We start from the raw sequence: 14,021 nt of genomic DNA, 5'->3' as shown, positions 1-14,021 counted from the left end.
GAGACATTCAGATTGATATGAGTTCAGTGTTCAAAGATTTCTCAGGGATTTTTGACCTGGCGAACTCGGAGATGGGAGGGACACAGGAGAGGTAATTACTAAGATGGTCCCGCTCGAAGTGACAAAGTCCATCAGCTCCTCGCTTGTTGTTGGACTTGGGAATGGAGGAGATAGGGAACCCTTTCGACTTGTAGAAGAGTGAGCCACTCACTCTGAGTCTACTTCAGCATTCGATTAGATGGCTGGACACTTCTTTCCTGCAGTATTCCCATTATAGTATTCACGTCCAGAAGTCTACTGCTTTATGACTGAACAGTCTCAAGCTTCCACAAACCTCTGGGTCAGATATTCCAAAGAGAATTCTTTCTAAGTGAAAAAGTAATCCTTACCCTCATCTCAAACAATCTTCGCTTGTTTTAAGATGATGTTCCCTGGACCTAGACCTAGACCCAACAGAAAAGGGTTTTCTTCAATACCATATCATACCATACCATAAGCGTCGTTGAAGTTTCAATGATCTCATTGCTCATTCTCCAAATAACATGAACGCAGGTGATGATAATACTGCAGAACTTAAATTCAGAGCGAAATCTAACGTGATTTAAAATTTAGTTACGATGATGATTCAGTTACAGTATTTATTCACATGAGTCTGCCATTGCACTTTCACTAGAATAACACAAGTTCATTGCACAAAAGAGGGAAACGGCTTTGTATTGACACTTCTGAAAGACAACGGGATTGACACTTCTGAAAGATAAGCAATATTAACTGTTTTGCGTACATTTTCCCAGCAATATCCTTTATAAATGCTCAATGACAGTGAAATATCACTCCTGTTACATTTTATTCATTCATGTGATGTAACTGTTTCAGGTTCTGCAGCATTTATTACCCAACCATAACTGCTGATTAGAAAGTAGAGGGGAGCTGCCTGTTTGAACGCTTACAGTCCATGGGTGTTGGGGCACCCACAGTGCTGTGAGGAACATAGTTGCATATTATTGACATAGTGATGGTGACAGAAGGTAATTTTGTTTGAAGTCACAATGCAGTATACACTGAAAACAACCAATGCAGAAGATCAGAACGGGATAAGCAGCATCCACAGAGAGAGAAAGCCAACATTTCTGAGCTCAAATGAAGTTTGAAGGGACAGCACTTATGCTGTGAAGGGAGGTGTGTGATCGTCTTAAAGATAGTGAGTTGCATTGGTGGAGAAATTATTTTGCCCGTCACCCTGATCCCATCAGATTCATCCTGTCACAGTCAACCTGACCATCACACACGCACTCCGTCAAGGGAACACTGACCTCCTCACACTCAATCCATCACAGTCACGCTGACCAACTCACACTGACTCTGAAAATATCAATCTGAAGCCCTCGCACTCACCCCGTCACCGTAACCCTTTCACACTCTCACTCAGTCCGTCACCGCTACCATGACCTCTTAAAGTCACTCTGTCATCATTATCCTGACCGCCATGCACTCACTGCGTCAGTGTCACCCTAAAGCACTCACACTGTCATCCTTGACCCTCACACACTCACTCCATCACTGTTACGCTGATCCCCTCACACTCACCACATCACTTTCACCCTGATTCCCTCAGACTCACCCTGTCACCGTCTCCCAGAATAACTCACACTCACTCAGACTCACACTGAGTCTTGACACTTACCCCGTCACTGTCACCCTTAACCCCTCACACTCATTGCGTTATTGTCACCCTGATGATCTCACACTTACTCCCCCACTGTCACCCTGAGCCCCTGACCCCCTCACATACTCTGTAACCGTCCCCTGAACAGCTCACACTCACTAGTTAATGTCACACTGAAGTCATCACATTTAACCCTTCACTGACACCATGACCCCAGCAAACTCACTCTATTACTATCACATGGTCAATCCCACACTCACTCCTTTACCATCAATCTGATACTCCCACCCTTGCTTCATCGCTGTTCCTCTGACTGCATGATACTCTGTCGATTACTGTCACCCTGACAACCTCACACTCATTCCATCTCCGCCACCCTGACATCCTCACACTCACCCTGCCAGCTGCACCCTGAACAGCTCACACTCACTCCACTAGCATCACACTGAAATCCTCACATTAACCCATCACCATCACCCTGACTCTCGCAGTCTCACTCCGTCACTATTACCCTGACCCCCATTCTCATTCCATCACCATAATTTTACAGCTTCCCCCTCACGCTGTCATTTTCATCCTGAACAGCTCACACTCAAATGTTAGTGTCACCCTCACACGCCTCACACTCACTCAGTTACTGTCACCTTGACCCCACACACTCAGTCTGTCACTGTAACTCTGACACTCACACACTCAGTTCATCACCATCACCAAGGCGGCCTCAAACCCACTTCCTCACTTTCACCCTGAACGCTCTCACTCTCACTCCACCACTATCATGCTGCCCCGTCACAATCACTCCTTCAGAATCATGCTCACTCTCGCACACACTCTCCCACTGTCACTTTCACTATTCTGCACAACCCCCTACAGTCATGCTCACACGCTTGCTCAATCGCCGACCATCATGCTCACTTCCCCGCACAGTGCTCCCATCGTGTTTTCACACCTCTGCACTCTCCCACACTATCACACTCACTTGCTTGTTCACTCACACGCCATCACGCTCACTCACCCACCGTCATGTTCACTCCCTCATTCATTCCATCAACGTAATGCTTGCTTCCCCATAAATACGCCAATCATGTTCACTCCTCTTCATGCTATCCCACCATCAAATTCACTCACTCACTGGCATATCCATTCTCCACAAACTCCCCCACCATCACACTCACTGTGCCGCTAAATCCCCCAATATCATACTCATTCCTCATACTCACTCCACCACTGTCACGATAACTGCCTCACACTCACATTCCCCCATACTCACGCTCACTCCACTGCTCACTTTCCCACCGTCATAATCACTCCCAAGCCCAGTCCCTCACTTTCACGTTCCCACCTCTGCACAACCCCACACCGTCATGCACACTCTCCTGCATACTCCACCACGATCACGCTCATAACTCTGCACACTGCACCATTGTCACACTTACTCCCCTGTACACTCCCTACTGTTACACACAATGCCCTGCACACTTCCCCACTGTCACATGCACTGCCCTGCACACTCCCCCATCATCACACTCACTGCTTCGCGCACTCCATTACTGCCATGCTCATTTCCCTGCACACTCCCCCACTGCCACACTTACTCCTTTGCACACTCCCACACCATCACCCTCACTTCCTTGCACACTGACTCAACATCACCCTCACACCCTTACCATCATTTTCACCACCCACACACTCCCTCATTGTCACACTCACTCCACCGCTCACTCACCTACCATTCTGCTCTCTCGCTCTTCTCTACTTCCATCACGCTCACTCCCTCACCATCATGTTCACTTCCCACACACACACCCACCGTCACACTCACTCTGACAAACACTTGACCCACCGCCAGGCTCTCTCTCCAACACACTCCCCTTTTGTCACACCACCCCAATAGACCCCACCGTGAGTGAACCAGAGGTGAGTGCAAAGACAGATTGACTGAAACTCCATTCTCCTCAGCTCAGCTCCTCTTCAATGAGGACCAGGACTTGGGGCTGAGTCTGTCTTTCTTCAACTCAGCTTTCTAAACAAAAAGACAAATATCGATTTCATTCACTCCATTGCTTGGCACTTTTTGACGAATATTTTCATTGTTTACAAATTAAAGTGATAGATACAGTCAGTGGGATGATGTCTTTTCTCACTGGCTCATGAATTGAGAGAAACATTGAAGATGGACGAGGGAGATCCAGTATGTGTAGTGTACCTGGGCTTTCAGAAAACTTTTGATAAAGTACCACATAGGAGGCTAGTGAGCAAAATTAGGGCGCATGGTATTGGGGGCAAAGTACTAACTTGGATTGAAAGTTGGTTGGCTGACAGGAAACAAAGAGTAGTGATAAACGACTCCATTTCTGAATGGCAGGCAGTGACCAGTGGATACCGCAGGGATCAGTGCTGGGACTGCAGCTTTTTACAATATATCTTAATGATATAGAAGATGGTATTAGTACTAACATTAGCAAATTTGCTGATGATACTAAGCTGGGTGGCACGGTGAAATGTAAGGAGGACATTAGGAGATTACAGGGTCACCTGGACAAGTTAGGTGAGTGGTCAGATGCATGGTAGATGCAGTTTAATGTGGATAAGTGTATGGTTATCCGCTTTGGTGGCAAGAACAGGAAGGCAGTTTACTACCTAAACGGAATCAATTTTGGTAAAGGGGCAGTATAAAGAGATCTGGGTGTTCTTGTACACCAGTCAATGAAGGTAAGCATGCAGGTACAGCAGGTAGTGAAGAAGGCTAATCGCATGTTGGTCTTCATAACAAGAGGGATTGAGTATAGAAGCAAAGAGGTTCTTCTGCAGCTGTACAGGGCCCTGGTGAGACCACACCTGGAATATTGTGTGCAGTTCTGGTCTCCAAATTTGAGGAAAGACATTCTGGCTATTGAGGGAGTGCAGCATAGGTTCACGAGGTCAATTCCTAGAATGGTGGGACTACCTTACACTGAAAGACTGTTGCGACAGGGCTTGTATACCCTTGGGTTTAGAAGACTGAGAGGGGATCTGATTGAGATATATAAGATTATTAAAGGATTGGACACTCTGGAGGCAGGAAACATGTTTCCGCTGATGGGTGAGTGCTGAACCAGAGGACACAGCTTAAAATACGGGTAGACCATTTGTGACAGAGATGACGAGAAACTTCTTCACCCAGAAAATGGTGGCTGTGTGGAATGCATTGCCCCAGAGGGCAATGGCGGCCCAGTCTCTGGATTCATTTAAGAAAGAGTTGGATAGAGCTCTCAAGGATCGTGGAATCAAGGGTTATGGGGATAAGGCAGGAACAGGATACTGATTAAGGATAATCAGCCATGATCATATTGAATGGTGGTGCAGGCTCGAAGGGCAGAATGGCCTACTCCTGTACCTATTGTCTATTGTCTATGGGATAAGATTGGAAAAACCAGGGCTACCCTCAGTCCGTTACCATTGTGACAAGCTGAAAATTTGAATGGAAATGAGAATATCCCGGATGCGCTGATTAATGAGTGAACTTGATTGCTTGATTAATTTGGGTAAAGGGATATTTCACCACATTCTTCAGCTGCTGTCTGAACTTAGTCTGGGTCACGGCATAAATCGCTGTGTTTGTGCAGCAACTGAGGAGCTGCAGCATGAAGTCCAATTCCTGCACAAAGGGATGGAGATACACATAATCAAACCCAATATTATACATCCGTTCCCATATACAATACACCATTAACGTTGACCATAACAGGATGAAATTGGCTGAGATCACAAACAGTAAAATGATGGATTTTTTTCGGTTTTTCATTTCTGTGTCAGACTGAGTGTCCCCATTGGTGTTAGCTCGGAGTCTCCTGCGGGCTCTGCTGGTCACTAAAATGTGTCTGACAGTGAGAACATTGAGGAGCAGAATCAGGAGAAATGGGACACCCGGGGTTAGAATGTGGTGGAGGAACTCGATTATGGCCCAGACACGAGAGGATAGAACGTTTTCTATTCCCTCACAAAACCAGGGCAGGTTCCCCAGCTGATACCGAGCTGTGAGCATAAAATACCAGAAAATGTTCTTTAAACAACTCAGGGCAGTCACTGCTCCCAGAACCACAGCCGTTGTTTTCTCATTGCAATATTTACTTTTCAGCTTCTGGTAACAAATTGCCACAAATCGATCAAAGGTGAAAGCGACGGTGAACCAGACAGAACAGTCAGTGGCTGCATAAAGCAGGACGGCGTGGATATTACACACAGGGATGGTCTTCAGGAAATAAAACGTTTCCTCAAAAACAATGGGAATGTGTCTCAATATCAGGTCGAGGATGATGACCAGCAGATCCGCCACTGCCATGGCCCCCAAATAACGTCTGACACATGGAGACAATCCACAATCTTTATAAAACAGGACATAGATCGTCACTACGTTAACTGTGGGGAAGGAAAACAAACACATTATCCATCAGCCTGGAGGCAAAGTGACCAGTTTTATTGAGGACTCAGTGAGATTTTCAAATGTGTCACTGTATTCAGGGATTTATTAAAATAATTGGAGCTAAAATAACAATTGGGAAGGTCTGCATTACTGACAATAATGTGTCATAAAATACAAGAAAACCTCCCGCCCCAAAAAACACACAGAGAAAAATCCATAAGAACAGATGGTTTCGAGAGCATTCCAACACACTCAATCACTTGAGACCAGACACAGGTCACTTCGTTCCAGTTCCTCACATGGAGGGTGAAAACGTTGCAATCTGCATGATTCTCTCAAATACTCTTTGGAGACAAACAGAATATGTAAATTTCTGTCTTTTGGTGTAAATTATACTCGATCCTCTGCCGTTGATGAAATTTTAACGCCGGAACTTGTGTCCACCCCTTTAACTGCTTTAGGGATCTTTGAAGCAGTGTCGGCTTCTTCTTGCAACGGGATATCTTCCATCGTGATATTATCTTTTATTCAATTAACTCCGACCGTTCACAAATAATGGCCACTTGGAAATAAAACTGTTTCCAATGAACAATGGGAATATGCCTCAATATCATAACCCATTGATCCGCCACTGCCATAGCCCTAGGTAATGTCTGGTAAATTGGCTCAGCGGTTACCACTGCTGCCTCACAGCGCCAGGGATAGGGTTCGATTACAGGCTTGCGCATCTGTCTGTGTGGAGTTTGCACATTCACACCATGTGATGTGGGTTTGCTCCAGGTGCTCTGGTTTCTTCCCGAAATCCAAAATGTGCAGTTTATGTGGATGGCCATGCTAAATTGCCGATAGTGTTCAGGGATGTGTAAGCTCGGTACATTAGTCAGGCTTCAATGTAGAATAAAGGATAAGGGTTTGGGTCAGGGCAGTTACTCATCAGAGGGTTGGTATTTGCTTGTTGGGCCTAATTGCCGGTTTCTACACTGTCGTGATTCTATGGATGTTGGGTACGGATTGCTCCAGAGAAGGTCGGGTGCAGATTGCTCTGGAGAATGTCAGTTTTCGAATATTCCGGGAAATGCCGGGAACAGAATGTGATAGAATCATAAAGTCGCAGATCACAAAGGACCTTCTGCCCATTGAGTTTTGTGCGACTCACTCAGACTCACGGTGGATTCTCTCCCCAAACTCCACTCAACCTGCACATTGTACACAAAAACAGTATGAATAAGATATTATCTCAATTGCTTGATATAAGATCCTCTTTTATAAACATACAAATGACATCACTTCGTCAGATATCTTCGCCCAACCCCTTTTCAGTTCGGTCTTACACTTGCAGGTGTAAACTGTTCTTGATATTCATTTCCTAATGTTGGTTATCCTGTAACCAAGTCTCTATAATGCCGTTAAGTCATGTCTATTTCCCTCAATATATGCAGTGATTTACTTATTGTTTTGAGAATACAAAACACACTCAGAATGTCTTTCATTCAGCTTTTTTTAAACCTCTATTCCCTGCTCCATTGTTATCTTTTTCCTCATATTGACGCGGTCAGAAAACAGTCTCATATTGTCATACTCACAAAATCATGTCGGATTTGTAATATTTCATGAAATCCCATCATCATCCCTGGGTATATCCTCTCCTTTTGGTAGGACAGACCCACCATGGGGCCACCGTGGTTTGCAGTCGCGGAAGGAGATGCCCTGGAATTCCCCAACATTGATTCCAGACACCGGGAAACGTCATAGTAACATGTCGCAGATGGCCAAGATATCTCCTGATGATGGACACCCACTGCCCTAGACACCATCCGTCAGTGATAACTCAGAAACCTCGATGTTATAAACAAATCGAAGGAAGCACTGGAGATGGCAAGGAAACTAAACGTACTCTGGGTCTGGAACTTGAATGTCTATCACCAAGAGTGTCCCACAGGGCTCCACTGACTGAGCAGGGAGAGGCCTTAAATACAGAGCAGCCAGACTGTGGGAAGTGATGGGAGAACCAACAAGAGGAAAACATTCTCACCAAACCTCTTGTCGCAGATGAATCTGTCCCTAACCAAATTTGTAGGAGCAGCCATCACGCAGTCCTGGTAGTGGGAAGGTCTCAGCCTCATATCGAAAATGCTGCCCACTGCGTTTTGTGATACCACCTCCTGTGAAGTGGGACTTACTTCTAAAGGCAGGAGCAAATGGAAACTGGGCATCCATGAGGCACTGTGGACTATCAGAAGGTGCAGCATCAATTGACCTTCCCCGTATCAGAAAGTCAGAAGTGGGCTGTTCACTGATGGTTCCAAAATGTTCAGCACCATTCACAAGTACACCTATATTGAAGCAGGCTATTCAGCCCATCAAGAGTTTTAAACAGGAATAGAATGAGTACCTTTCGGCCATTCCAGACTGTTATTCAGGAATTGGAGAAAATCTTTCAGCTTTCATGCCTGTTACACAGGAAATGAAAGTGAATGTTCAGCCTTTCAAAGCTGCTACGCAGGAATACGGGAGGATTTTTTACTGAGCCAGAAGCATAGATAAATTAACCTTTATTAGTTCAACAGGAAGTAATGAGTATTGTGACACAGTGACCATTGCTGGGTCCTCGCATATCAATTTTTTATGTACATGGGATAAATGTATTCCAATTACATTAGTCAATAACACTAAGGTAGACAGGAAATTGAGTTATCAAGAGGAGGTAGAGACTATGCAACTGGATAAGCAATAGGCAACAACTTGACAGATGGAATATCACACGGAAAACAGTTAACCGGTGAATTATTTAGGAAGAATGAAAGGCCATATGGAATCCCTACAGTGTGGATACAGGCCCATCAGTCCAACAAATTCACACCGACCCTCCAAGAATGAGCTCTCCCCGATGCATTCCCCATTACGCTGCATTTACCCCTGATGAACCCACCCAACTTATACATCACTGAATACGAGGAGAAGTTTAGAATGGGCAATTCACCTAACCTGCACATTTAAGAACTGAGGGAAGAAACCAGAGTACCTGGAGGAAACCCACGCAGACATGGTGAGCATGTGCAAACTCCACACAGACAGTCGCCTGAGGCCAGAATCAAACCTGGGTTCCGAGTGCTGTGAGACAACGGTGCTAACCACTGAGCCATCATGCTGCCCACCACTGAGCCACCGTGTCACCCATTATATTACACAAGTGGAGTGAGATTACAGGACTTAGTGATACAGTGTGTACTGGAGGGATCACTCTGACCCGTTCAGACATTATATGTATTGCAAGACCTCCCTGATGGTCCGCTCCCTGATGTTCCCAGTGGTCCCATTGCTCTCAGGACACACTGAATATTTTTAGGTGGTTGGTTGGCACTGGGGAATGTGAGAGGGAGGGTGTTTTGAGCTATGTATCAAAAGGATGACTTTTATCCGATACACTATCCTTTCTTTTTATTTGGAGACCTGAAGATGATGAAAACGCCTTCCTGTTTCTGAATAAAGATATTGAGTCTGCTTCCAGGACAAACGGTACTCTCCATCATGATGTACGTGCATCGTTAGTCTGCAACACCACTGGAGTGTGTGCTGGAGCGTAGAATCACAAAAATGAGAGCATAACATCAAGGCATTACCAGATCAAATAAAATGGTTCGTTAAATCTCATTATCAATCCACCTCACAGAAGCAGGCCACACACCATAAAGCCACCATATCTGTTCAGCACAGAGCACTGTGCAGACCAAGCTCTACTCGTTCCAACCCAGCAATCAGTCGTGATTGGAAAATTCCGTCGTCCACAGGAGTGCGTTGATCTATAAACTCGGACTTCAGAGCTGTCCAGCACAGAGAGCTATGCAGACCACAGCAGTGCATTGATCTACAAACACGGACTATATATCTGTCCAGCCTGGAAAGCTGTGCAGTCCACAGCAGTGCATTGATCTCTAAACCTGGACTAGATATCCGTCCAGCACTTGTAGTTATGCAGACCACAGCAGTGCATTGATCTATAAACCCAGACATGATATCTATCCAGCACTTGGAGCTATGCAGACCACAGCAGCGCATTGATCTATAAACCGGGAATGGATATCTGTCCAGCATCAGGAGCTATGCAGATCACAGCCATGCATTAATCCATATACCTTGACTAGATATCTGTCTAGCAATGGGAGTTATGCAGACCACAGAGCTACAGTTTTATACAATACAGGCTACTCTGAGTGAAGCACATTTGAAGAGTTTGAGATGAATTATATTTCACTTTCTCACAATTTCAATGTTTTTTGAAGTACTGTCCCAAATTGCCGTGAGAATGGATTATAAATTCTTGAAACAAACTATGGCATGATACAGTCTAGCAAGAGGTGTGTGCATCTTGTTCTCTAAATACTTCAGGGGGAGCATTGCGTAGGAATGGACAAAGCTACAAGTCTTAAAAATAATTAATTGAAAAATGAAGCAGCCCTGAAATGTCCTTTAGACGGCGGGCCAGACGGAATCTTCCAGCTGGAGCGTCTCTGCTCCGAGCGCTCATTTTATCTTTTTCGTTTCTTCTCTGTTTTCTGAAGGGATTCTCACCAAAATTCTAACTTTACACTGTTACTCGGAGAGGAATCGAGCCCGGGATCAGAAGTTGACTTGAAGACTGGAGTCCTCAAGGGGAGGAAATGCCGTGAGTTTTGAAGCCTGGTGATTTCTGGATACCGGGCCCTGTGTGATGTGGAGACATGACCCAGTGTGGTATGGAAATACATCAACGTGTAGTCTGATGTCTTAGCCCGTTGCAGTGTGGAAAATTGGTCTGGGCTGCACTGGATAGTGGGGCCGATGCAGTCTGGAGACTCGGCCCAGTGTGGTCTGGAGAATGGGTCCAGTGTGGTCTGGGTACTGGGCCCAGTGTGGTCTGGAGACTTGGTCCGGGACGGAATGAAGACTGGGCCAGGTGCCGTCTGAGGATGGGCCTGGCGTAGTCTGGAGGCTGGGCTGGGTCCGACCTAGAGATTTTGCCCATTGCAATCTGCAGACTGGGATTGGTGTCGTCTGGATACTGGGCCCGCCGTAATCTGGAGACATGGCCCAGTGCTTTCTGGGGTCTCGCCCCGGAGTGGTGTGGAGACTGGGCCTAGGCTCCTCTGGAGACTGGGCCCGGTCCAGTCTGGAGACTGGGACCAGCACATTCCGGAGACAGGGTCTAGAGCAGTCTGGAGACTTGGCCCAGTTCGGGCTGGTGCATTCTGGTGAGGCAGCAACGTGCACTCTGGGAACAGCGCAGTCACGAGACTGAGCCTGTTGCAGTCTGCAGCCTCACCTGCTCCAGTCTGGGTATTCGTCCAAGTGCAGTGTCGAGACTGTAGCCTGTGCAGTATGGAGTCTTGTCAGATGCGGTCTGGAGACTGGACCCGATGTGCTCTGGAGACTTGAGATTGTGCTGTCTGGACACTCGGCCCAATGCAGACTGGAAACTAGAGACAGGGTCCAGTGTGGTCTGGACACTCGGTCTGGCATGAACTGGAGACTGGACCTGGTGTGGTCTGGAGACTCAGACACGTTCAGTCTGAAGACTCAGCCCGAGGTTTTCTGTGGACTGCACCCATTGTGGTCTAGAGTTTCAGCCCAGTCTGGTCCAGTAATTGGACAATCTGTAGTCTGGAGACTTGGCCAGGTGTGGTCCTGAGACTGGGCCCAGTGCAGTCTAGAGACTGAGCCCACTGCGTTTTGGAGACTCTGTCTAGTGCAGTCGGGTTTCTAGGCCTGGTGCACGCTGGAATCTATGTCCGGAATTGCTTGGAGACTGAGCCCGGTGTAGTCTGGAGACTGGGCCCGTAGTAATCTGGAGTATTGGCCCGGTCGAGACTGGAGAGTTGGCCCGGTGCATTCTCGAGACTGTGCCTGGTGCGGTCTGTACACTGTGCACTGTGCAATCTGGAGCCTTTGCACGGTGCTGTCTGGACACTGGTTCCGGTGTGACCTGGAAACGAGGCCCGGTGCCATTGGACGATTGAGCTAATGCATTCTGGTGAGGCAGCAACGTGCACTCTGGAGGCTGGGCCTGACGCTGTCTGGAGACTGAGCCTACTGGAATCTGGAGACTGTGTAAAATGCAGTCTGGAGACTAGGGAAGGTGCTGTCTGGAGACTCAGCCCAATACAGTCTGGAGCCTTGACCCAGTGTGGTTTGGAGATTTGGCCTGGTGCTGTGTGGTGACTGGGCCCAGTGCGGTCTGGAAACACGCCTGGTGTGGTCTGAAATCTGACCCAGCACAGTCTGAAGACTGTGTAAGGCGCGATCTGAAGACTGGAGAGTGTGCTGTCTGGAGAGTCGTCTCAATTCAGTCTGGAGACAGGTCCTGGTGTGGTCTGGAGATTGGGTCTTATGCAGTCTGGAATCTCAGCCCAGTGCAGTGTGCAGACTGTGCCTGAACCGGTCTGGAGGCAGGGTCCGGTGTGATCTGGAGACTGGGCCTAGTGTGGTCTGGAGATTGGGAGTGGTGAAATCTGGAGAATCATCGCAGTGCAGTCTGGAGATTCTTCCTCTTACAATATTGACATTCAGCCTCGTATAGTCTGGAGGCTCAGTCTGCTGCAGTCTGCAGACTGGGATGAGTGTAATATGGAGGCTGGATGCGGCACGGTCTTGAGACTGGGCCCACTGTGGTCTGGAGATTCAGCCAGATGCGGTATGGAAACTAGTACCGGTGAGGTCAAGAGACTGGCCACCGTTCCGTCTGGGAACTGGGCCCGGTGCAGTCTGGAGACACAGACCAGTGTGGTCCTTAGACATGGCTCGGTGTGCTCTGGAGTCTGGACTTCATGTAATCTGCAGCCTCGACTCGGCCTCGTATGGTCTGGAGACTCATCTCGTGCAGTCTGGAGACTGGGCCCAGTGTGCGTTGGTGACTCAGTATCGTCCAGTCTGGAGACTGGGCCTGCTACTGTCAGAAGACTGTTCCCGCTTCACTCTGGAAACTCCGTTCCCTTCAGTCTAAAGACTGTGCCTGGTTTGGTCTGGAGACTGGGCCTGGTGCTGAGTGGCCTGGAAACTAAGGCCAGTGCCATTGGAAGACTTGGCCCAATTCTGGTAAGGCAGCACCTTGCAGTCTGGAGACTGGGCCTAACGCTGTCTGGATACTGGGCTCACTGCAGTCTGGAGACTGGGTAAGGCGCACTCTGGAGACTGGGGAAAGTCCTGGTTGGAGATGCGGCACAATGCAGTCGAAAGACTAGGCCTGGTGTGGCCTGGAGTCTCAACACGGGGCAGTGTGGAGACCTGGCCTAATCCAGTCTGGAGACTGAGCCCATTGCGTCTTGAGACTTGTCCTGGTGTATTCTGATGATCCAGCAACGCATAGTGTGGAGCTTTGTCCCTCTAAGCTCTGCAGACTCCGTTCAGTCTGGTGAGGAGCCTGGGTCTGCCGTCCTCTGAAGACTTGGCCTGGTGCGGTCTAGAGACCTAGGCCCAGTATGGTCTGTTGACTGTGCCTGGTGTGTTCTGGAGACTGTTCTCGCTTCAATCTGGAAACTCCATTACCTGCAGTCTGGACACTGGGCCCTGTGTGGTCTGGGGGCTAGCCCCGGTGTGGTCTGGAGACTGGGCCCAGTTCAGTCTGGAAACTCTGACTCGTGCATTTAGGAGACGATGGCCGTTGTGGTCCAGAGAGTGGTGGTGAGGACACCCAGCCGGGTCAATTGTGATGATTTGGCCCAGTGCATCTTGAGACTCGGCCATGTGCAGTCCAGTGCCTGGGCCAGACGGAGTTTGGTTGACTGGCCCTGGAGCCTTCTGAAGATTTGGCCTGCTTGGTCTGGTGACTGGGAATGGTGCGGTTTTGAGACTGGACCCGATGTTATCTGGAGACTTGGCACGGCTCCATCTGGAGACTGCATCCTGCCCAGTCTGGAAACTGAACATGTTACAGTCTGGAGATTGGGCCCAGTGTGGGCTAGAAAATCAGTCAGTTGCGGC

The sequence above is a fragment of the Chiloscyllium plagiosum genome, chromosome 10 (assembly GCF_004010195.1).
Source record: "Chiloscyllium plagiosum isolate BGI_BamShark_2017 chromosome 10, ASM401019v2, whole genome shotgun sequence".
Lineage (NCBI taxonomy): Eukaryota > Metazoa > Chordata > Chondrichthyes > Orectolobiformes > Hemiscylliidae > Chiloscyllium > Chiloscyllium plagiosum.
The sequence above is the reverse complement of the archived record's forward strand: the minus strand, read 5'-3'. Positions refer to the sequence as shown.